Below are 25,444 nucleotides of genomic sequence, written 5' to 3'. Positions count from 1 at the left end.
ATGAATGTTCGGGTATTTTCCCACGTCATTGTAGTTGTGCTTTTAAAGTTGTAGCAACGTTTGGCAGAATCTCATCTGCCATCATCAGGCTTCTGTATTGTGTTCATCTGTGTCAGACTTTACAGTGGTTTCAGTTTTAAATTTGGGGCTAGCCTATTGCTGTGCCAGAATGGTTTTCTTCATCCTGATTGGTTGGGAGTCTTGGTCTGTGTTTATTGGTCTTGGAGTTTGCTGTGTTCTGCTTGATTAGTGTTTCTAATATCTTCTGTCTGTTTTGAGGCTCTTTTTGTGTCTTGATTGGCTGGCAACATTGTGTTCCTTTATTGGAGGCCTTTAGTGCAGCTTGGCTCCGAGTAAATGGACGGCTATTATTTATTAGGAGCTAGGTTTCATCTGGGTGCCTGGTTGGGGTGTGTTTGAGCTGGAGGTATCGGGGGGATCTGTTTGTGCCCAGGTGTTTGCCTGGCTAGTGGTGTGGAGATTTTTTTTGTTTGTGAGTGCAGGCTTCCAAATGATTGAAAGAAGAGATGATTCCACCAGACTATCAATCATTTGGAAGCCTGCACTCACAAACAAAAAAATCACCATACCACAAGCCAGGCAAACACCTGGGTACAAACAGACCCCCCGCTGATACCTCCAACTCAAACACAACCCAACCAGGCACTCAGATGAAACCTAGCTTCCTAATAAATAATAGCCATCTGTTTACTCGGAGCCAAGTCACACTAAAAGCCTCCAATACAGGAAACACAATGTTGCCAGCCAATCAAGACAAAAAAAAGCCACAAATCAGACAGAAGATATTAGAAACACCAATCAAGCAGAACACAGCAAACTTCAAGACCAATAAACACAGACCAAGACTCCCAACCAATCAGGATGAAGAAAAAACCATTCTGGCACAGCAGTAGGCTAGCACCAAATTTAAAACAGAAACGGCTGTGAAAGTCTGACTCACAGACGAACACAATACAGAAGCCTGATGATGGCAGATGAGATTCTGCTGAAACGTTGCTACAACTTTAAAAGCACAACTATAATGACATGGGAAAATAACCGAACAAAGCTGAATACCATACATATAAATACCCGCGAAAACTTAAGAATATATATGTGTAAGTATAAACATGATTATTAATACATGAAATATATACAAATAATAAAAGGAAACATTAAGACAAGGACCATAGGCATGTTGGTGTGTTTATGCATGTCCCTTACAGACCTCTTATGAATAGGGTGAGGTAAACAAAAGACAGTCTGACGTTAAAGTCTTTGTAGTTAGTGGAAGAAACCACAGAGTCAGGTAGAGTATTCCAGGCATTGACCATTCTGTTGCTGAAGTCGTATTTCCTACAATCTAGTTTTGTGTGGTTTACCCTGAGTTTGTACCTATTATGTGCTCGGGTATTGTTGAGGTAGAAACTGAAGTAGTCATTGATGGGTAGGATATTATAATGGATAATTTTATCTACTACACTTAGGTTAGGCCGAAGGCAGCATAGTTCTAATCTATCTATCTATCTATCTATCTATCTATCTATCTATCTATCTATCTATCTATCTATCTATCTAGCTATCTAGCTATCTAGCTATCTAGCTATCTAGCTATCTAGCTATCTAGCTATCTAGCTATCTAGCTATCTAGCTATCTAGCTGTCTATCTAATTGCATGTAAACAAGAACACAGCATAAGCTATAATATAATAGCAGTAGCATTTAGACTTATAGCATTTAGACTTCATAGTACTTTACAGCCCTCTCTAAGAAATTTACAGAGTCTGAATATTGCCCCCAACAATTTGGGCCCTCAATTTACCACCTGGAAGGATGGAAGGCTGAGTCAACCTTGAGCCAGTGAGGATCAAACCCCTGGCAGTCAGCAGAATTACCCTGCAATACTTCATTTTAATATTACTCCTTAAATTGTTAAGGCCTGTAGTCAGTAGATATTAAAATGCAACAAGGTGATAATATCAAAAGACTTAGTGCATTAATTGTGTAAAATAGCTATAATGGAATTATTCATCAGGTTTTGATGAATGCTACTGTGCTATTGTGAAGAATCTAGTTATGTGCACTGTGACTACAACCTATTATTCTTTAAGGAGCCAATGAAGAAAATGGTATCAGAACGCTCAGGATACCTATTAATTATTGATAAAATAAATTTTATTCAAATGTCTCTATAAAAAAAGTAGAGAAGGATGTATCCAGAAGTTTCCATCTCTCCAGAATCATGGGGATGGAACGTTTCAGGCAGTGATATTTATATTTGCCATCCAGAATGGTTGGTGGAAGCGTGTGGCATCATGCAGGCGAAAAGGCTTTCCAATAATTAACTGGCTAAGATAACTGGAAAGTGTTATGAACTAAAGAAATGTGTTTAATAAAGATTCATTTACATAGCAGGATCGTAATCCTGCACTTCCTATTGGCCCATATAATGGCAAGTTATGATTGGTTCATTCCGAGCAATCTGATTGGCTGTTGGCGGGCCGCGCCAAGATTCAAACGCTATAACGCTATCCATTGGTTATCCGGATAGCAGCTTACTCTATAAAAGAGTGACTGCTAGCCGGGGTTTTTTTGTCTCTGTTATGCTTGTGAATAAAGAGCTGAAGTTCACGGTTTACAGTCTGGTCTCCGTTCATTAAACCCATGCCTCAAACATAACACTGGCGACGAGGGTGGGATACGGAGACAATAGAGCTGACTAAACCCTACAGAGCACCAACTGAAGCACGTGGCTGAGAGCGCATCTACATCGGCAGGATGTCAGGTGGCGCTATACCACCCGCTCCTTTTGACCCGGAAAAGGAAGACTGGGAGTCATATATGGATCGGTTTCAAATGTTTCTAGAAACCAACAATTTGAAAGATGCTACACCCGCAAAGAAGCGGGCGGTGTTCTTGACCCATTGTGGACCGGCCGTTTTTAAGATGGCGAAAGCGCTCGCGAAAACTGGCTGAGGTGAAATCAATGGATTGGGACAACCTCGAACCTATCCTACGAGCTCACTATGCCCCCGCTGTACCAACGTTGGTCCGGAGACACGAATTTTATCAACGGGATCAGCGGAAGGGTGAAAGTATTGCAGACTTCATCGCTGACCTTAGAAACCTGGGAGGCCTCTGTGGTTTTTCAGACCTAGAAGAAGCTATGCGAGACCGCATAGTTCTGGGATTAGATGACCACACAGTACAGAGCAAGATCATGGCAAAGGGGGACATTGGTCTTGCAGATGCCATTGCAGACGCTACTGCAGCAGAGGCAACCAAGAAGTCAGCCGCTCGAATGCGCCCATCAACGCACCGCTCCGTCAATTCGCCCGTGAAGCCTCGCCTCAACGAGAAAGACACTCAGCAACAGCGCACCATAAGGACCTCGAGTCCCAGTCCGAGAGTGATGATGAAGAGGTTAACAGACTTCAGGCCGAACGAGATCAACAAACTCTAAAATTTCAGCGCCCATGTGCGGGTTGTGGGGGAAACCACCCGCGATCCGGTTGCAAATTCCTCGACGCAATCTGCTGTTCCTGTGGGAAGAGAGGCCACATCGCACGGGTCTGCAGAAGTAAGAGGGAATCCAACACGAACAGAAAGGAGAACAACCTCCGCCAAACCACAGGGAACCTCCCTGCAAATCGGGATCGTTTGAATAACCAATGGAACAACCATGCCTACAGCAGCAAAACATCTGCTCTTCCAGCAAGACGAGAAGAGGCACACCAGACTATTATTATCGGCCACGCTTCGTCATTAGACAAACAAAAGATCCGAGTGAAAGTTGCCATCGAGAACCAACCGTGCCTGATGGAAGTCGACTCTGGATCGTCCCTCCCGATGGTTTCCTGGAAGACCCTTAAACAGCTGATCCCTGCCATCCGTCGTCAAGACCTCAGGACACAGAAAATCATCCTCAGAGATTACCAAAGGAACATGATCCCAGTCGTCGGAGTGAGTCAAGTCCAAGTATCTTTTAAAAATCGTGCCGTGTCACTCCCATTAACTGTCGTCGATGGTGACTGGCCCAGTTTACTAGGCCTACAATGGTTCGGTCCACTCGGGATCGAGGTGGCCGGCATTCACCGGGCCAGAAGCGACGATTGGGAAGAGAGCATCGTCCAGGAATTCCACGACGTGTTTTCGGACAACTTAGGCAAGTACAAGGGGACCCCTATATCCTTTAGCCTCAATCCAGAAGTAGCCCCTATCCGCCTTAAGCCTCGTCGGGTGCCGTTCGCCCTTAAACCCAAGATTGACGAGCAACTTGATAAGTTAATAGCCCAAGGGGTGTTGGAGCCTATTGACCATGCCCGTTGGGAAACTCCAATCGTAACCCCCATCAAACCGGATGGGTCGATTAGAATTTGTGGAGACTACCGCGCCACCCTGAACCACGCACTCCAACAGAGCGCTTATCCGGTGCCGGTGGTTCAACATCTTCTCCACTCCCTGGGCGGCGGGAAGATCTTCGCAAAGTTGGACTTAGCGCAAGCGTATCAACAACTACCTGTTGTTGCGGAAACTGTAGAGGCACAGACTATCGTTACACACCGAGGTGCCTTTAAATGCAACAGACTCCAGTTCGGAGTAAGTGTAGCCCCCGGGATATTTCAGAGTCTAATGGAGAGACTTTTACAGGGAATAAAAAGGGTTGTACCGTACTTCGATGGCGTATTAATTGCTGCCCCAAATAGAGAAGAGCTTGAAAGGTGTCTCAGATTGGTTTTACATAGATTTAAGGACGCCGGTCTCAAGGTTAAAAAAAATAAATGTCAACTATGCACTGAAAGGGTAGAGTTTCTCGGATACCTCCTCGATAAACAAGGTATTCACCCTACCGAAAACAAACTCAGGGCAATCAAGAACGCCCCAAGACCTAAAAATAAGACTGATCTCCAGGCTTTCCTGGGACTCATTAACTTTTACAACATCTTCTTGTCCCAGAAGGTGACCGTAGCTGAGCCCCTACATAGACTTCTCGACAAGAAAGCCACCTGGGTCTGGGGACATCGAGAAGAACGCTCTTTTCAAAAAGTGAAAGACTTATTAACATCCGATGCTGTTCTAATGCAGTACAACGAGACTTTGCCATTAAATATTACATGTGACGCATCACCATTTGGGGTTGGAGCCATTTTGAGTCACGTGTTACCAAACGGGCATGAAGCTCCCATTGCGTACTTTTCGCGGACATTATCGAAGGCTGAACGGAACTATAGCCAACTTGACAAAGAGGCTCTTGCTATTGTATCGGCCGTGAAGCGATTTCACGAATATGTTCTGGGGTGGCCCTTTACTCTAATTACAGACCACAAGCCTTTACTTGGCATTTTAGCAGGTGATAAACCAACCCCGCATATATTATCGCCTAGAATGACTCGCTGGTCAGAATTCCTAGCAGCCTACAACTACGTACTGCAGCATCGCCGGGAAAGCCATTCCCCACGCTGGCGCTTTGAGTCATTCCCCACTTCCGGAAACCGTCAGCGACCCAGCTCCAACCCTCACTACGCTGCAAATTGAAACTCTCAACTCGCCGCCACTAACAGCAAGGGATATCGCCGCCGACACAAAACGGGACTCTATCCTCGCAAGAGTTCTCGGTTGGGTTGAACGCGGGTGGCCAGTTGAAGAAACCCCCGCCACTTTTGCGCCGTTCAAACACCGGCAAACGGAACTATTTTCCCAGAAGGGTTGCATCCTATGGGGAGATAGAGTTGTCGTACCAGAGAGACTACAGCGACTCGTGTTGCAAACCCTGCACGAAGGACATCCGGGCATCGTCCACATGAAGGCTCTCGCTCGAAGCTACGCGTGGTGGCCAGGCATCGATAAACAAATTGAAGCCTGGGTAACCACGTGTAGAAACTGCCAAGAAGTCAGCAACGCCCCACCGAGAGCAATTCCCACCGAATGGGAAACTCCTCGAGGCCCGTGGTCCCGCATCCACATTGATTTCAAGGACCCACTAAAGGACACACTTTTCTCCTAACCGTGGATGCTTACTCCAACAGGCTCGAAATCCACAAGATGAAAAGCACAACTACTGACTCCATTATTAAAAAACTAGATAGATTATTTGCAACACACGGGTTTCCGGACGTTCTAGTTTCCGACAACGGACCCCAGTTCACTGCTCTCACCTTCGAACAATACTTGGCGGAGCGGGGCATCCGCCATGCCTTAACTCGCCGGCTCACCCTGCGGCAAATGGTAGGGGCGGAACGGATGGTCCAATTCGTTAAAAGACACTACAAAAAATGGATCCGGGGGACATTGACGTTAGATTGAACAAAATACTCTTACTACAGCACATTACCCCCCACAGTGTCACCAACAAGACTCCAGCCGAACTTTTAATGGGGCGGAAGCTTCGCTCCCACCTCAACCGATTACACCCGTCGTATTCACCAGAGAAACCTTGTGGATCCAGCGGAATGTATCGCCAATTCAAGGTAGGCGACTTGGTCTACGCCAAAAACCTTTCCAGCGAACCGTTGTGGGTCCCAGCCACCGTAGTCTACCTCACTGGCCCTAGATCTTACTGCCTTAAGACGACAGACGGCAAGATATGGAAACGCCACATAGATCAACTTCGATCTCATTTACAACCCAATATCCGCGACCCCCCGGACTTCCAAACTCAAGGGGGAGGGAATACCGAGGGGGACGAAGGCCGTATAGACGACGACGTAATCGAGGACAGACGGCCACTAAACCGAGTACTCGCGCCACCTGAAGAAGTTCCAGGATCGGGGGCATCCTCCCCGCAGAGGAACACCGTAGTGGAAACATGCCCGCCCGATCCAGGAGTGGACTTAAGGGACACTGATAGTATCAAAAACAGCACCGCGGAATCAACCCCGTGCAAAGATGAGCCTTGCGTTCCACCGGAACCGAACTTTAAACAAAAACCGGTGGAACAGCGAAAATCAAATAGGCAGGTAAAACGACCTGCATACCTGCGTGACTACGTCACCACGGCCGTCAAACGGAACCCAGGGGGGAGGGGTGTTGTGAACTAAAGAAATGTATTTAATAAAGATTCATTTGCATAGCAGGATCGTAATCCTGCACTTCCTATTGGCCCATATAATGGCAAGTTATGATTGGTTCATTCCGAGCAATCTGATTGGCTGTTGGCGGGCCGCGCCAAGATTCAAACGCTATAACGCTATCCATTGGTTATCCGAATAGCAGCTTACTCTATAAAAGAGTGACTGCTAGCCGGGGGTTTTTTGTCTCTGTTATGCTTGTGAATAAAGAGCTGAAGTTCACGGTTTACAGTCTGGTCTCCGTTCATTAAACCCATGCCTCAAACATAACAGAAAGAGTGACCATATATCTAACAGAATCTGGAGCTAGAAACAATGGACTTTTCTCTAAGCCGGCTTTCCTTGTTATGTCCTCTGACCTTTTTTCTCAGGATTTTTGCCTGATAATAGTCCATTTCAACTGGTGAGATAGTTTAACAAGGTTGACTCAACAGCTTTGATTCATGAAGAGTAGAATTTATCTTGTGGATTAATGGGGCAAGGCTCTGAAGGAAAAGAAATAATAAGTTTTAGCCAAAGATTTAAGGAAGCTATACAGATTCAACTTTTGTCAATCCTTGTCTCCTAGTGTAGAACTGGGTTTGAAACATAATTCTGAAGAATTGTAATAAATTTGAACTGAACTTTTAGAAGTGTAAAACAAGCAGCTGAGAATCCAAAGAATCTATGCTGGTGATATGGACTTAAAAAGATTATTGCGGCAGGAACATAGTATCCTCCCTTTGTGTAGAAAAATTTGAAAATAGCATTAGCTGATCTTTGGCCACAGGCAGCTGCATATTCACAATGCGCTTTTCTTGAGCAAGTGGCATGTATGATCACATTTAGATACTTAAAGGTGGTCTCTTGCTCTATATTATGTACATTGAGATAATATCAGCAGCATCAATTTTGGCCTTGTTTTCAGGTAGTAATATTCTGGTAATGTAAAGTGGATTTTGAGCTAGGTGTGGATGGAAACAATCACGCTGAAGTTTAATGTAGTAATGGTGAACATTTTAGGCTTGATGCATTAACAATTCAGAAAATGCCTTGACTCTTCTGGTGTGTGACTCATGCACCCAGATGTACCCCCTCAGAACAAAATACAAATAATTCTCTATTTCCCTGCCCCTTCCCTCCAAGTTAAGCCACCCTGAACAGTGGCTCTCTGTGGTAGTTCTAAGGGTGGGCCTAAAATAGAGGCCTTAACTTCAACCCAGTGCCATTACTGCCACTCAAAAGCCATCTTGTGCCATTCTCCAAGGCATGTGAACTCCAAATTGCACAAGGCCTTTGTTCTTGAAGCGACTTCAGAAAATGCTCTTCTCTGGCCTCTGCAGTCTCTGAAAACTCTGCTGTCTGTGGAAAAAGCACTCCCCAAATTTTGTGATTTTTGGAGGCTGTTGAGAGACTCGCACACCTTCAGGAGTTCCAGAGGCTATGTAAAAGCACACTTCATTCATGCACAGTCCCATCCTTTGGAGCAGCACCTTCTTTCCTGCGAGAGTCAGGTTCCCTATTTTTGCTTGCCGTTTAGAAGACATTAAAATTTATGGGAGGTTTTATCTCAGGTATTAAGTATGGTAATGGAACGATTAGAGATGTGTTAGTTAGGGATATGCATGTTTGTAAACATTAACACACACATGATGAGATGTAGTTGGCTAGATATCCAAATTATTTTGGGTAACCAAAATATTAGCTCAATGGTTATAACTGTCTGGTTTGGCTCTGCAACCCAACAAGACAGACACAGACTTCAGAGAGTAATTAGGACTGCAGAAAAAACAATTACTACCAACCTGCCTTCAATCGAGGACCTGTATACTGCACGAGTCAAAAAGAGGGCTGTGAAAATATTTACAGACCCCTCACATCCTGGACATAAACTGTTTCAACTCCTTCCCTCAAAACGACGCTATAGAGCACTGCACACCAGAACAACTAGACACAAGGACAGTTTTTTCCAGAACGCCATCACCCTGCTAAACAAATAATTCCCTCAACACTGTCCAACTATTTACAAAGTCTGCACTACTATTACTATTACTCATCACTCCATCCCTTCCCACTTGTGACTGTATGATTGTAACTTTGGCACTTGTATCCTTATGATTTATATTGACTGTTTCCTAGTATGATTTGATTGCTTAGTGTACCCTATGACTATTATAAAGTGTTGTACCTTATGATTCTTGACTCTTGATGAATATATCATTTCTTTTATGTACACTGAGAGCATTTACACCAAGACAAATTCCTTGTGTGTCCAATCACACTTGGCAATAAAAAATTCTATTCTATTCTATTCTATTCTATTCTATTCTATTCTATTCTATTCTATTCTATTCTATGGTATATGCACTATGCATTATGGTATAATACAGTGAGGATGGATCTGAAAAGTAATGCATCAAAGACCAAAGTAATTTTGCTTGATGGGAAATTCTACTATATATTTTCAAGTATATTTATACAGACATAGAAATGCTAGTAGAAAGATAATAGTTAATTTGGAAAGAAGGGGTCAGGACAAATAGTCTCTGAACTTTACATGGAGAAACAAGCTGACCAAATATTTATTTTAAAACATGGTCAAGTTTTTTGAAGGATTCCATTTTGTTCTGTCTTGGTTTGATTTTACTTGACTGCATCCTTGGCTCCTTTCTATAATTTCCCAAAGAGAAGCAGCAGCCTAATTCATTCTTGTTTAGCTGTTGTAAGGCTAAGGATCATATACATACATGTGTTAACACACATACATACATGTGTGTGATATTACCTAACATGTATATCTTTTCAGCTTTGTTTTAATATGCCTTTTCATTCTGCCTGAGGAGTTATCCAGCTGGTGGATGACAGCTCTCTAATCTGCTTATGTAGCTAGGCTCAACCAGGTGAGATAGACGTGACAGTTCTTGTTGGATGGATTAGAATGTCTGACATCAGGTCACTCTCTAAATTGAAAGTTTCTGCTAATACAGACAAGTATAGGGTAGCAGAAAACCCAATAATCCAGTGCCCCAGGCTGTTGAAAGCTGAACGGGTACTTCAACAGTTTGTTCAACTCCTTCCAAATCTTCAGAAAAATAGCTTGGGGGAGCTTTTGTTTTTCCTGCATTTTTCAGACATGCCAAAAATGGTTACTGCATGGTTTCCCTGCTTGTAGTTTGTTTAACCTTTCCATATTATTATTAACACTGAAGCTGTACAAGCTCCATTAACAAGTAGAAGTAAAAAAAAAAAAACCTCTTGAAAATAAGATTTGGAAATGCTGAACAGAAGCTGCAGTATATTTGCAAATGTTGCAATCTTTAAGAACAAACTCTATAAGGTAATACTTTGAATCTTCTGATAGCAGTACATAATCTGTCATCATATCATAATTGTGAGAATACTGTGAATTTTGGAATTCATAATTCTTCATGAGTGTTATAAACGCTTTTGAACAATAAACATTATTCACAAGTGGAGCCAATCATCTAGAAAGATTGTGATAGGTTACTGGATGGGTTCAAGTAAAAAGTGTCCAAGTTTAAAAAACACTGACCTGCACAATATAATTGGGCTGATCCCAATCTCTAACAGAGGTCTTAACTGATCTCTAACAGTATAGAATCAATCTTAATATTAAACAGAAGATATATTCTGGTTACAGTAAGTAGGGGATGCAAATTAGCCTACTGTTTTCCAGGTTATATCCATAAGTATTAGCAATTGGAATTGCTGAATATCTAGCAAGACCCACATCCTAACACTGAGCCTTTTGTTAACTTCCAGAATTATCTGACCATGCTTCTCCTTCTTGCTAACCATGTCTCTTTACCAGATCTCTCTATGTATACCATCTACAACAAGAGTGCAGGAGAGATTCCCCTGAATCACTATGCATATTGAATCCATGGATATAACCAACAAATGAGAAGCAGTGAAAGTGCATGTGAGGAATGAGGATACCCCCACCCCACCACCAAGATGGAGTTGATGCTGCTTCTTCACTAGTTTCTTGGCACGGACGAGTAAATTTTCAGTTCCTGTAAATTGGTTTCTCTCTCTCTTTTTAAAAAAGTCCATTTGTTGGAATAGAATTCAGATTGATAAAGAGGTAGATTTTTAATGAGTTTGGCAAAACATGGGAGATTATATATCTCATAGATGATGTGTAAGACATTATCAAGGTGTAACTGTATAGGATCTGAACTACTTCTCATGATGAGCCCAGATCTCCAAAAACCATTTTGGAATTTATGTAAGGTTTATGCATTGTGTAAGCCATGATGTAACAACTTTAGCATGTTTTAAGAACCCAGCTTTTGTGATCTTGGTTTATGAATTTGTGGAATGTGCAGGTTTAGCTTGCTATAAATTAGTTTATATATCATAGTTAAACCATTACATAGCTCATGAATGAATCAATCAGTAAGGTTTGAAGCTATAAAGCAGGAACCAGTGTTTCTCAGGGTAGAAATTGCTTAAATATATATACTACACAACACAGGCATACTTTTTCTTCTGTTCAATCATGTCCAATTCTTGGAGGCCGCCAGGACAAGGCCCTAAAATTTTCATGACAAGTTCATGGTTTTTCAGAAGTGGCTTCCCATTGCCACTTGCCTAGGCTATACTATACTTCCATATTGGAAGCACCAAAGAGCTTCTGTCATGAAAGGATCAGTTGGTGACATCACCTTGGCTTGGAGTCACCCAATTGGGTACTTGTTTTGTATCCTTGTTAAGTTGGCCATCAAAGTGGTACCCATATATCTACTTGTGGTACCCAATTTTGAAGTGCTAGGTTGAAAGGAACTGGGGTAAGTTGACAGAAGCTCACCCCGCCATGTGGCAGCAACCAGGTGTCGAATATGAGCTTGCCAATTTTCAGCCCAGGCTCCTAACTACATGAGCCATCATGCTTTCTTTAAGCCTTCTTCTTCCAATTCATCACCTGGATTTATGTCTAAGGTGGGACTACAATTCATGGTATCCCAATTGTTTGTCTGATGCCATGACCACTACACCAAGCTCACTGTCATATACATAGATAACTCAAACATCCAGTTTCAAAGCCAACGATCACCATGTTAAGAAATGGATAATTCAGGAGAATTAGAAGAAAATTAGATGTACTTAAATCATTGAGAATATATAAAAACCTTGATGGATTTTTGTTACAGTGGATAATCATCTATGTATGTATAGTTTTGTTTTGTACTGCAAGATTTTAACCCATAGAAATCTGGTCTGTAGATTTTCTGCTAAGTCAATATAAGAACTTGAGCTAACCATAACTAAGCATGGTTGTCTATCCTAAACTGTAAGTGATCATAGACATAATTTATGGAAATCAAATGGTTTCTTTAAAAAAATTGAAGCTGCTTTGTTCCAACAGACCATAGTTAAAATTGTAATTAAGTGTGGACCGTTATTAAGACCACAGTTAAGCACAGAACAACTAAAACTTAGTAAACCACAAAACACTATATAAAATCAGTAGTAATGATTTTTTCTAATCAGTAGCAATGCCTGCCTGTCTACTTGCCTCTCTCTCTCCCCCCCTCTCCCTCCCTCTCTCTCTGATTGAAATAAATTTAAAGGTACTAGAATTATCGTAATAAGTCCAGTCCTATGAGAACTTTCTTCACTTTTTTGTAGGCAATATACCTTCCTTCTCCAAAACTTGTACCCTGTGGTGATAAGCACCTATTGCTTGTTTGCTCACAATTGACTTCAAATAATAGTGTACTTCAAAGTGAATTCTTTATTCACCTGAGTGTTTAATGATGTTAATGGGTTCTCATTATCACACTTAATTGAATAATTCAACAAGGTAATGTGCCAGCACATAGAGACCGTAGAGCTGAATTTGTCAATGCATCTTTCTATGGCAGTAGTTATGGCAACCATTGCTGAAGCACAAAGGTGTTCGTTATGCATGCAACAGGATATACAAAAACCCTTCAGTAGCATACAAAAACAATCTATGTAGTAGTAGAGTTCATTGGCTGTCTTTCTTTTACAAAAGGCAGTCCAGCCTCTTTAGTGATGAGAGCTTCAGAGTGCATGGTATATTCTGTTGTAGACATGTGAATACTTTTTTTTTGAAGTGCCTGACCTTCAAGGCACTCTAATTGAGGAGCACCACTCACAGCTTGTTCCATACTCTTTTCATACCACCTCCAACTGTGATCATATGTTCTGTCATCAGTCAAACTGGGTCAGGTGAACTCTTGCAGTGCAGACCACCAGGCATCACAAAGATGTACTGGCAGGGGTGCAGAGACCACTTTTACCCCTAAATGGGCTAGGTATTCATATCGGGAATTTCTGAAGTGTTCTGAATCTGCCCGACATCTTTCAGGTCTTGAGCCCCTGGTTTTTTACCAGTCAGGACTCAGCTCTTAGGCTTCATTGAGAACAAGTCTTATTGAGCTCAGTAGAACTTATATCCAAATACCTCGCCTAGGATTATACTTTTTGCTCATAGTCATTTATTCATTATTTTTGAACACATTTATACGTGTGTATTTTTTTTTAATTAAATGAGATAAGGAGGCTGAAGCCAGGAGGTGATGTTTTTCAGTAGCAACACCAACAGTTTGGAATAGCCTGCCTTTGGATATTAGATTAGCCCCTACTGTGATAGTCTTCTGGAAAGCATTAAAAACTGAAATATTGCAGGGGGGCCTTGGGAGTTGAATGTTGTCTCATTGCAGTCTTTTCATTGTGATCTGCGGGATGTAGTGTAACTGTCATGGGATTGTGTAATAGGGTTTATTAATATTTTATGGTAGGAAGATGTTATTTTGTTTGTTGTACTATACCATGAATTTTTTTTTTTTTGTATTATTGTTTGCTGTGGGTAGTTTAATGTTTTATTGTTCACTGTAGACATTTTAATGTACTGTGGTTTTAGTGTTATATTTATCATAGATTGTTTTTATTATTGTCTGTGGTTTAAATTGCTATTAGCTATTCAGGATTGAATGATATTGATGGCATACACATTTTTAAAAAAGTAAATAAATTACAGATAATTCTCATATCTTGAGAATAAGCTTAATTAGATTTATTGCAAGAAACCTAGGTATGATAGGTTTAACCTTCTTCTCCAAAGTCTTGAAACATAAACATAACAGATACCAGGCCAACTTCTTACTCAACATAGTTTATTTAATGCCATATATGTCTTTCACTCTGTCTCTGCCTGCCTGCCCCTCTCTCTCTGCTTGGAAGAAATTTAATGCTATTAGTATTAATAAGACATAAGGGACATGGTGGCTCATTGGCTAAGATGCTGAGCTTTCAGTCCATCAGAAAGATCGGCAGGTTGGCAGTTTGAATTCCTAGCACCGTGTGACGGAGTGAGCTCCCGTTACTTGTCCCAGCTTCTGCCAATCTGGCAGTTCGAACACAGGTAAAAATGCAAGTAGAAAAATAGGGACCACTTCGGTGGGAAGGTAACAGCGTTCCATGCGCCTTTGGCGTTTAGTCATGCCAGCCACATGACCATGGAGACATCTTTGGACAGCACTGACTCTTTGGCTTTGTAATGGAGTTGAGCACTGCTCCCTAGAGCCAGAAACGACTAGCACGGATGTGCAAGGGCAACCTTTACCTTATTAATAAGACACTATGAAGGGAAGACCTTTTCTGTGGCAACATGTAAATAGCATTGTAAGCAGAATCTCCTCCCTTTAATATAAGAAAGCCCTCATATCAGCAAAGAAATGCCTCCCTGTTCCTGGAAGAGAAAAGGCTTCCCTGAAGTAAAACCACTCAAGCAGCTGGCCCCTGTGAATGGATATTTAGTTTCACAAACTATTCCATTCATAAATGGAATACAGCCTCCATTGAAGAATGGAATTGATCAGATTAAAGAGAGACAAAGACACCTAAAATCTAGATTCCAACCCAACTCCAAGGACACGGCACAAGCTCCCAGCTACAATGGGAGTCAGTAAACAACTATTAGAATACTAAAAGGACACACTCAGGCACAGATTAAAAGTACATTTCACAGTGAACCTGAGCATCTAAATCATAAAGCCCTAGAATCACATAAAAACCCCTCCACTGTGACTATTTCATCAGCTATACCAGAATTGATTGCTGTGTCACTTCGTTTCTGATTCCTAAATAAATAGAACCTTATTTCCAACTGCAGCTGATTCCCAGCTTGGAATCAGACCATATTTGACTTCAAACAACATCCTGCTGCCTTTTATTCCAAAAGATTTTTAATTTTTTTTAACCTTACTTATTGACTTTTTTGTTTAGAATCTTTTTCAAGATAATTTATGTGGCCATTCATGTTAAATATACAACTCTGTGAAGCTGACAATTACAACTAATATATATATAAAAGCATGATAAATTGATTGAGACCTTAAAACATACTGCCAATGCAACTATGCTTTTTTTGGGGGGGAGGGGGGCTCAGCAGACATCTTGGCCTATCATCTGGAAGAATAGAAATCTTGACAAGTTTTTAAAAGGCCAGGAGAATCAGTTCTTCTGAATCCTGGGAAAGCTACTCCATAGGACAGATATCACAACAGAGGAGGCACATCACAGTCTCACCCAGGGGTGGGTTTCAAATAATTTAACAGCCGTTTATCTGCCCAGTTGATGGGTGGGTGTGTCCTTGGTGGCCGTGACCTAGTCAGCCTCCTGCACCACCCTGGAAGTGAAAATGGGCCACAGGGGGCCCGTCTGGAGGCTCTCTGGAGGCCAGACACAGGTCTTCCAGAGCTTCCGGGAGGCTGTTTTTTGCCTCCCCGGGTTCTGGAAGCTTTTCTTAAGCCTCTGGGAGGTCCATTTTCATCCTCCCTGGGCTCTAGAGGCTCTCTTGAGGCTGGAAACGGGCCCATTTCTGGCCTTCTGGAGCCTGCAGAAGGCCTGTTTTTTGCCTTCCACGAGCCTCCACATGGGCCCTGCACTTACCTGCAATCCAAAATAGGCCACATGGGGACTTCTGGGAGGGGTGGGGCTGGGCCAGCCATTCATTGGAACTACCAGTTTGCCAAACCAGATGTAAAATTAATATCCAGTTCAGGCGAACGGGCGCGAACTGGCTGAAGCCCATATTGGTCTCACCAAGTGACATGATCTGCAGTAGTTCGTCAGATGTTCAACTGAAGATGCTCTCCTGGGCATTTGTGCATGTATATATCTGTTCGTATAACTTATTTTATAAGGAGCCTTAGTACTTTTAATGTTGCAGGTAACCAATAGTGAAAAAACCAACAAGCTGATTTGTTGGGTTTTTTCACTATTGAAAAATAGTGAAATAATATGATTTGTTTCTCAGCAATTCTAGGATTATATTTCTATTTATTAATTATCCCACCAATATTGTTATCACAGATACAGTGAATATACTAGAGTCTAGACTAGACTAGAATAACAGAAGGGACCTTGGAGGTCTTCTAGTCCAACCCTGCTCAGACAGGAAACCCTATACCAGTTCAGACAAATGATTGTCCAATCTTTTCTTTAAAACTTGCAGAATTCACATCTTCTGGAGGCAAGTTGTTCCAATGGCTAATTGTTCTGTCAGGAAATTTCTTCTTAGTTCTAGGTTGCTTCTCTCATTGATTAGTTTCCATCCATTGCTTCTTGTCCTGCCGTCAGGGGCTTTAAAGAATAGCTTGACTCCTTCTTCTTTGTGGCAGCCCCTGAGATATCAGAACATGCTATCATGTCACCCTAGTCCTTCTTTTCATTAAACTAGAGCTGGGTGCCAAACTGGATTTTTTCAAGTGCCAGATCAGCATTGTAGTTCTCTGCAGGCCTGCAGCGGGAGGAGGGGGGAGAGAACAGATGCATCCTGTAGCACCCTGCTGACCAAAATGGGGCATTGGGGGTTGGCGTGCATCCCCCCAAACCTCATTTTTGCTGTCCATGGCCTCCTGCAGCACTCTGCCAGCCAAAAACAGGCCAACCAGCCCATTTTCAACCATTTTCATCCTGTTTTCAGCCCATTTTCCAGCTCATTTTCAACCTGTTTTTGGCCAGCAGAGTGCTGCAGGAGGTCATGGAAGGTGAAAATGAGGTGAGGAGCTTGCACGCAGTCCGTTTTAGCCACCAGAGACCCCCGTGGGCCGGTCCTTTGATATTCCCAGGCCAACCCCATGGGCCGGATTTAAGCAAACCATAGGCCAGATCTGGCCCGTGGGCCTTAAGTTTTACACCTCTGAACTAGACATAACCAATTCCAGCAATTGTTCTTTATACGTTTTAGCCTCCAATCCCCTAATCATCTTTGTTGCTCTTCTATGCACTCTTTCTAGAATTTCAACATCTTTTTTACAACGTGGCGATGAAAACTGGACCAACACTTCATGTGATCTTGATTCTATCCCCGTTAATGCAGCCTAGAATTACCTAATAGAATTACTGCTTGTAGAATTCTTCTTTCTCTTTTTATGATAGAAAAATTCTAATTATAAAGGAATCCAGTGGGACACCAAAGGTTGTATGACATACCAGTAATTGCCATAGTCTTCTGCCAGCTTGTCATATCACTGTGCTTTCATGCAGACACTCAGGAAACACTTTGTACTAGTTTGTGTTAGCTTTGCTAAAGGGTAGAAATATTTTAGTTTTCATAGGAAAAGTTTTCATGAGAGAGAAAGGGCAGGTTGCAGGTGGAATGACTTTAGAAATGGGATCTTAAGAAAATACCAGCGAGCACTGTGCAGGAGAAAAACAAGAAATGTGATCGAGGTCACATCTGGCAATTAAAATGGAATATACAGCTCTGAATGCTGAAGACTTAATTCAGATTTTAATAAAGAAAAAACTGTGGGCTGGTAAACCAGAATCAAATTGAGAACATTTTATTCATTTATTTAATTTCTACAACCACCCAACTCTGCCAATGATTCTGGGCAGCATATATGATTAAACATAAAACATATGTGTGTGTGTTTTCTTAAGTTTTCGCGGGTACTTACATGTATGGTATTCAGCTTTGTCCGGGTATTTTCCCACGTCATTATAGCTGTGCTTTTAAAGTTGTAGCAATGTTTCGGCAGAATCTCATCTGCCGTCATCAGGCTTCTGTATTGTGTTCGTCTGAGAGTCAGACTTTTACAGTTGTTTCAGTTTTAAATTTGGGGCTAGCCTACTGCTGTGCCCGAATGGTTTTTTTCTTCATCCTGATTGGTTGGGAGTCTTGGTCTGTGTTTATTGGTCTTGGAGCTTGCTGTGTTCTGCTTGATTGGTGTTGCTAATATCTTCTGTCTGTTTTGTGGCTTTTTTTGTCTTGGTTGGCTGGTAACATTGTGTTCCTGTATTGGAGGCTTTTAATGCAGCTTGGCTCCGAGTAAATGGACGGCTATCATTTGTTAGGAAGCTAGGTTTCATCTGGGTGCCTGGTTGGGGTGTGTTTGAGCTGGAGGTATCAGGGGGGATCTGTTTGTATCCAGGTGTTTGCCTGGTTTGTGGTGTGGAGATTTTTTTGTTTGTGAGTGCAGGCTTCCAAATAATTGACAGTCGGGTGGAATCATCTCTTCTATTCATGCTTTCAGGTCTTTTTTCAATCTCTATGGCTTCTCTGATAATTCTGTGGCTGGGGTTTTCTATAGTGGCTAGGGTTTTGGTGCCATTGAAGTTGATGCTATGACCTGTGGTTTTCATGTGTTGGACTAGTGAGGAAGTGTGTTCCAGCTTTTTTTATTGCATTTTTGTGTTCATCCAGGCGGGTACTTATTCTTCTATTGGTCTGTCCAATGTATGTGGCTGGGCATGATGCATAGGGGACTTCATATATTCATATATGCCTTGGTTTTCCAGGTCAATTTTATCTTTGGGGTTTCTTAGGATGGCTGCTATTTTTCTGTCTGTTTTGGAGGCAGTCTTGATGTGATGCCTGTGTAGTATCTTACTGATTTTGTCTGTAATACCTCTTATGTAGGGCAGGACAGCTGTTCCATAGGTCTGTTCATCTTTTAGGTCTCCATTATGTCTCAGTGTGTTTTTGTGGATCAAGCCGGTGATTTTGCTTTTGTGGAAGCCGTTGGCTGTCAGTATTTTAGTCAGGGTGCATAGTTCAGTCTTTATGTGTGTCCTGTCTGCCAGGCGTTTGGTTCTGGTGATTAGTGTTTTGGCCACGGAGTTTATCTGTGCTGGGTGGTGGTGGGATTGGGCATTGAGGTAGCAGTTGGTGTGTGTTTTCTTCTGGTATATGGTGTGTCCTAGTGTGCCATCTGTTTTTTTGTAGATTAGTACATCTAGGAATGGTAGTTGTTTGTTTCCGTTTCCATGGTGAACTTGATTTTGGGGTGTGTGCTGTTTAGGTGTGTTAGGAAATTGTTTAGGTTTTCTTTTCCATGGGGCCAAATCATAAATGTGTCATCGATGTATCTTAACCATAGTTTGGGTTTGTGGGTGGCGTTAGCCAGGGCTCTGGATTCGAAATCTTGATACCTCCAGCTCAAACACACCCCAACTAGCACCAAATTTGAAACGGCTGTGAAAGTCTGACTCACAGACGAACACATTATAGAAGCCTGATGATGGCAAATGAGATTCTGCCGAAACATTGCTACAACTTTAAAAGCACAACTATAATGACGTAGGAAAATACCGAACAAAGCTGAATACCATACATATATGTATGGTATTCAGCTTTGTTTGGGTATTTTCCCACATCATTATAGTTGTGCTTTTAAAGTTGTAGCAATGTTTCGGCAGAATCTCATCTGCCATCATCAGGCTTCTGTATAGTGTCGTCTGGATAACATGTGTGTGTGTGTGTGTGTGTGTGTGTGTGTGTGTGTGTGTAGACACACACACACATACTGCTAAAGATTGTGAGTCATGAGTAAATCTGGAAGAAGTTGCTGAAAAGAATTGTGGGCAAGAATCAGAAAAGGAAGCTGAAAATCGGAAAAAAAAGAAACGGTTATGGATGTGTCAATCCAAGCAAAAGGCCATAGGAAGAGCTGAAGAAAATAGGTTCAAAGATTTTACCAACAGAGAAAAAGACAGCTGACACTCTGACTCCTAGAGGAAAAAGTTACAAATATTTTCCTTAGCATTAAATTACGAAAGAGGTACGGTTAGGAATAGAATATTACACAAATGCATTAAATTCAAGAGAGCCAGTTTGGTGTACTGGTGAAAGCACCAGGCCAGTAACTGGCAGATTGTGACTTCTAGTCCCCTGTTAGGTATGAAACCAGTTGGGGGGATCTTGGGCCAGTCACCTTCTCTCAGGTCTAGGAAGGTGGTAGTCACTAGTCACCATAGATACTGAGAAAATATCTCACTTATGAGTGATCCATGATTTCCTCAATCTTGAGTTCTCTGCCAGAAGCCTGTGAGTTTAAGGATTCTGCGCAGTATCTTAGCTGTTCCTGTTACTGCACTTTTCTGAACAGACAACTCTGATGTCCTTCCTGAGATCCATTGGAGTTCCTCCCACAGTTTAGGAATCACATCCTCAAGTGCTTCTACCACCATTGGGACCATTTTGGCCTCTCTAGTATCTTCTTCAGGCTCTGGTACTTCTTCAGCTTCTCATATTCCTTATTTTTGACCTTGCTGCCATTTGGCACTACTACATGTCTTCTGGTGCTTGTCTACTACCACACTATCTAGTTGATTGACTATCCTGCCTATCTGGATCTGGAAGTCCCACAGGATCCTAATCTCTCCCTGACTTTCTGTGGAGTCTCTGCCTGGGATTTGAAAGAGTCTGAAAGTGCAGAATCTAGCACAATAGGGCATTGGAAGTCTGTTGTTTTTAGAATTTGATCTGTAAACAAGGAGACTCTCTAATCATGGATATATATGTGGTGTGTGTGTGTTTGCATCAAATCAGTGTTGATTCCTGACAAGATCCTGCAAATATCATGGCAGGTTTTTATAATGCCTTCTTCTACTGCCTTCTTCCTAGGGCTAAAAGAGAATGAATGGCCAAGGTCACCCCACTGACTTTGTGCCAAAGGTGGTACTAACACACATGATCTTCTGATTTCTAACCTTAAGTATTACATCAGATTGGGTCTATATTGTGTTATAGTTGTTGGTTAAAAGTTGGGGTGGTGGTGAGCTATTTCATTCTCCACTAAACAGTTGAGGTTTAATGACTTAGTCTTAAAAGAAGTTTAATAATTTAGTCGTTAACTTTCAGCTTAACCCTGGAACTTCAATGGATGAGTTTGGTATCAAAAAAAAAGTCAAAATGGCAACTATGGCCTTGGAATTGAAGCTCAAACCCTCTTTTACATGAATTGCAACCAGACTTAATCTATTTCCCAAGGAATTTCACAATGCTGTTGTGAGGTTAAAAGGGACAGAAAAGACAATGCCATCTGTACTAAATTGCAATATAAAGCTAATATGTTGTTGCATTATGAAACAACATTGTTGCTAGGATACGGCAACAATGTTGTTTCATAATGCAACAACATATTAGCTTTATATTGCAATAGATTTTTTAATGAAAAGAATCTTCCTCTTTTTATGTAAATTAAAAATAGCATTCTTCAAATTTTTTTGAATTTTTTTTTTTTTACATTAAGATTAACCCCAATATGGTCAATAACAGAATCACTTTGCTTATTTGGAGAAATGGAAGAAACCAGAGCTTCTCTTTATCCATGTACATATGGATACAGGTGTGGAAATATAAAATATCAAGCCATATTAATTTTACTAGAAAGAGCTGGAATAATGCAGACAGGAATAAGCTATACATCACAGAGTCCTTTTGCTTAAGCAACATCTTTTTTGGTAGGATAAGAAATGTGAGTGATCTCTCTTCAACGTATTTTAATGGCTTTCTAATAGGTATTGAAAAATAGCTTAGCTGGAGACTCCCTCAGCATGTCTGAGACTATAAGGTGTACTTTTAAAAATGCAGCTTTTCAATGTAATCTCAAAAGAATCTTTCTTTATAATAGTCTTCCTTGATTTAAAGACAATAAAAGATATCTTTCGTTGTGCACAAGGTAGTTTCCAGACTATCACTTTACAACATTCAGTGATATTTTATAAGGTGAAGGTGAATAAGTGTGCTAATGATTCTTACAGACCTTGATAAGAAAAGAAACTCACTGCTGATGTATCAGAAAGGTGCATCTTGAAAATTTCTTCTCAAAAAGCAACTGAAATTTCTTTTTAGTAATAGTTCTGGGGAGTTTTTCTCATGCACTTGAACATTTCTTTTTCATTTATTGCTGCAGATAAATTTTAGTTTAGTGATACATAACTAATTATGTTTAAACACCTTCCTAAGTGTATCTGCATCATGTTTTATATTGGCTTGCATCTTGATATTAAAGTCAAAGGAATTATTTATGTATCCTGGTATGGGAACTTATCATCTGATGCCCTCTAGATGGTTTGAACTTTAGTTCCAGCCAGAACTAACTAATTGAGAAGGAATTATGTAAGTTGATTTTTCCTGTTGAAACATGACTCAATTTATCTAAGTCAAAGAGAAGTAATGTATGGCTCTATAGATGCTCACTAACTTCAGTTCTTATCTATAGGGGAAGGAAGAGGACCCTGCTGGAAATATGTAGGAATCATTACCTAGCCAAAGGGGAGTAAAACTTTTTTTAAAGTCCAGAATAACAGGATAATATTCAGAATCAGTTCAGGTAGATGTTTCCCAAACTATAAGAAGAAAGATATTATCTAGGCTACCCAATTTGATTGTTATAGTTTGACTGAGTGGTATCACAGATGGAGACTTTCAACATTATTATTATAGCATAGTAATACTGCAATGAAGATATTTCTCTCATGTCCAGCTTTTCATATTGCCATTCCAATGAAAATAGATTAAATAGATTGCTGTTTTTATTTCATAGACCTGGAATATATTTGTCAGACAAAATGCTAAACAGCGCTCAGATTTTTTTTCTGAAAGTTTAAGAGAAAAGCACACGACTGAATGCTTGAAGTCACATTTAAGATTACTTGCATATGTTAACATTGATTCAACTCTTTAGAGTTGCACATATTAATGGCAATTCAATCTCTAAGCACAGGCTATCTACTATAGTCATTTAAAACCATTGTTTTAAAAACCATATGACTTCATTGGTAATCTGCAAAACTTCAGCACAATCGGATCTGCAAGGTTGTGTTGTTATAACCAATAAAAGTTGAGCGTTCCTGTGAAGTTGATTTTCTAGTCGTCTACCAGACTGAGTGGCTGCCTCTCTCAGGTTTAGCTTCCACTGACAATGTCTAAAGAACCATAGGTTTCCCATCCCTAACTTAAATAGTCTTTGCCAACAAGAAGAGGGTCTTAACTACATATGTTAGTTAAAATAAAGATTTTTGATAGTCCGTGGATTCTAAAACTCCATTAGAGGACTGTTTATTTATTATATTTATAACGACTTTTGACCGAAAACACTGTGGAGATATACATTGGACTTATAACCTACTCCTGATTTTCCTCATTCAGTGTACTGCAGTTAATTTAGTCCGGTAACTAGCTCATTCCAACTGGACAAGGGTAGTCTTGCCTTTTGTTAGTTGTAGCTTCCTCTTTTGATTATAACAATCAACTCTTAATGAGGATACTTCTGAAAAAGAGTCTAGAGAGTTCATACATAATACACAGCTTTTTATGTGAAGCTTTTCTTCAAAGTGTGTTATGCTGGATGGCATACAGCAATTTATGGCAGAATAAACAATTGCACATCCTTCTATGAGTCACATCACTCTGCATATTATTTTTTGATATTAGCTAAGACCTTTCAATAATCCAAGAACTTTTTTAAAAAAAAATCTGGCAGTTATTAATCTTGCCAAGCGGATCCCTTTTCTTAGAATTATCCTTGTTTTTATTTAAGGTTACACTTATTGTCTTGGTTTTTAAATAATATTTTGTTGTGTAGTGCATTTTAAAGTAATTTGTAATGAGCAATCTAAAAATAAATTAAGAATAAATATAAAGTTTGTAAATTCTGCAAGATATCCTTTTAAAAATTACTTGCAGAGTGATGAGCAACATGTGACAGTTCTTTGAAGTGTCTTTGAGGGTTCTACAACTGAGATCACAGAGAGGTGAAACATTTAGAGCTGTCCTGTGAATGAGATAGGCAGTCTCTTAATTTGATAAATGAAATAAAATACAATAAAGCTGATTTAAAAAAAAAATTGAAAATGGCTATAGAATGTTTTTCTGGAGGCTTATTTTGCAAGAATGCTAATGACTATGAGAGTTGTGGCAGACTAAAGCTTCTGCTTCATTTAATACAAGAGGGGAATAATAATTGGCTGGCTCATTCACATACAGGATAACAAAAGCAAAGTGGAACTCTAAAGATTTTTTCTGACTCCTTTTCCCAGGGACTAGAGAAGGCTTAAACAGCCATTCCTTCACCAGGAGTCATTAGGGAGAGAAGACAACAACCAGGGCAAGACTTTCTTGGCTCAGTGCCCTCCCCACTACCAAATGTCTTAGGGCTACTTTTCACAAAAATTCTAGTAAGCCGGGTAGCAATAAAAGCACTATTACATGAATAAATTAACAAAGCTGATACGACGATACTTACAAAACATTCTGTTTAAATATTGTTGCTTTCGTTAGGAAATCTTCACTTGAAATATAATAATTCCAGCGGAATCCACTTAAAATATAGCAATACCAGTGAAAATATCTTCTAAACATGCACACACATGTTTAAATGATGCTCAAAGCCTTTGTAAAGAAGTGGAGCTTGATATTTTGGACAGCAAATTTGGAGGTGCTCACTTTGAAAGCCACCCTATGAATATGTAGCCCTTTATTTTAGAAAAAATTAATAGCTTCAAAATAGTCAGGAGTTTAGTTGAATCTACTGTACTCTACTTATTTACATTCTACTTTTCTATGTCAAGCAATACCGACAAGCAGTCATAGTTGCCACATCATATTTGAGAATAATTCATATTTGAGAATAATGAATTGATTGCAGAACAAACCACTGAACTCAAAAAGGCTGACCACATTTCTGTTATTATTTACCAACATTATAAATCAAAATACAAAGAAAGTTATTTGGCTTTGCATTTTTTTCAATCTCTTTGTGCAGGAGAGTAAACAAACTCTGGAAACTCACATTTAACTATAGTTTTCTTTTATCTCAGAACTGACTTTCAAGGAAATCAGGAAAATAATCACAGTTTAAATCTGCCTCAAGACTTTTGTTGGCTTTGAAACCATTTTCTTTCTAGTCTGAGCATGAGGGCTCTACTTCGAAGTTATTCCTCCAAGGAAAGTGACTTTGCAAATTGCAACCTGTAGAGTTTCTTACTTGCTACAAGTATTTCTTAAGTCAAGCAACTATGATTCTGAGAAGATCTGCATAACATCACACTGTGTCATTTATTACTGGACAGTAGATTTTTAAAAAAGATTTTAGGATATTTGTTTATTT

Source organism: Notechis scutatus, chromosome Z (assembly GCF_049901735.1).
Source record: "Notechis scutatus isolate UNSWTSFEM ecotype Mainland chromosome Z, rNotScu1.2, whole genome shotgun sequence".
Taxonomy (NCBI): Eukaryota; Metazoa; Chordata; class Lepidosauria; order Squamata; family Elapidae; genus Notechis; species Notechis scutatus.
The sequence above is the reverse complement of the archived record's forward strand: the minus strand, read 5'-3'. Positions refer to the sequence as shown.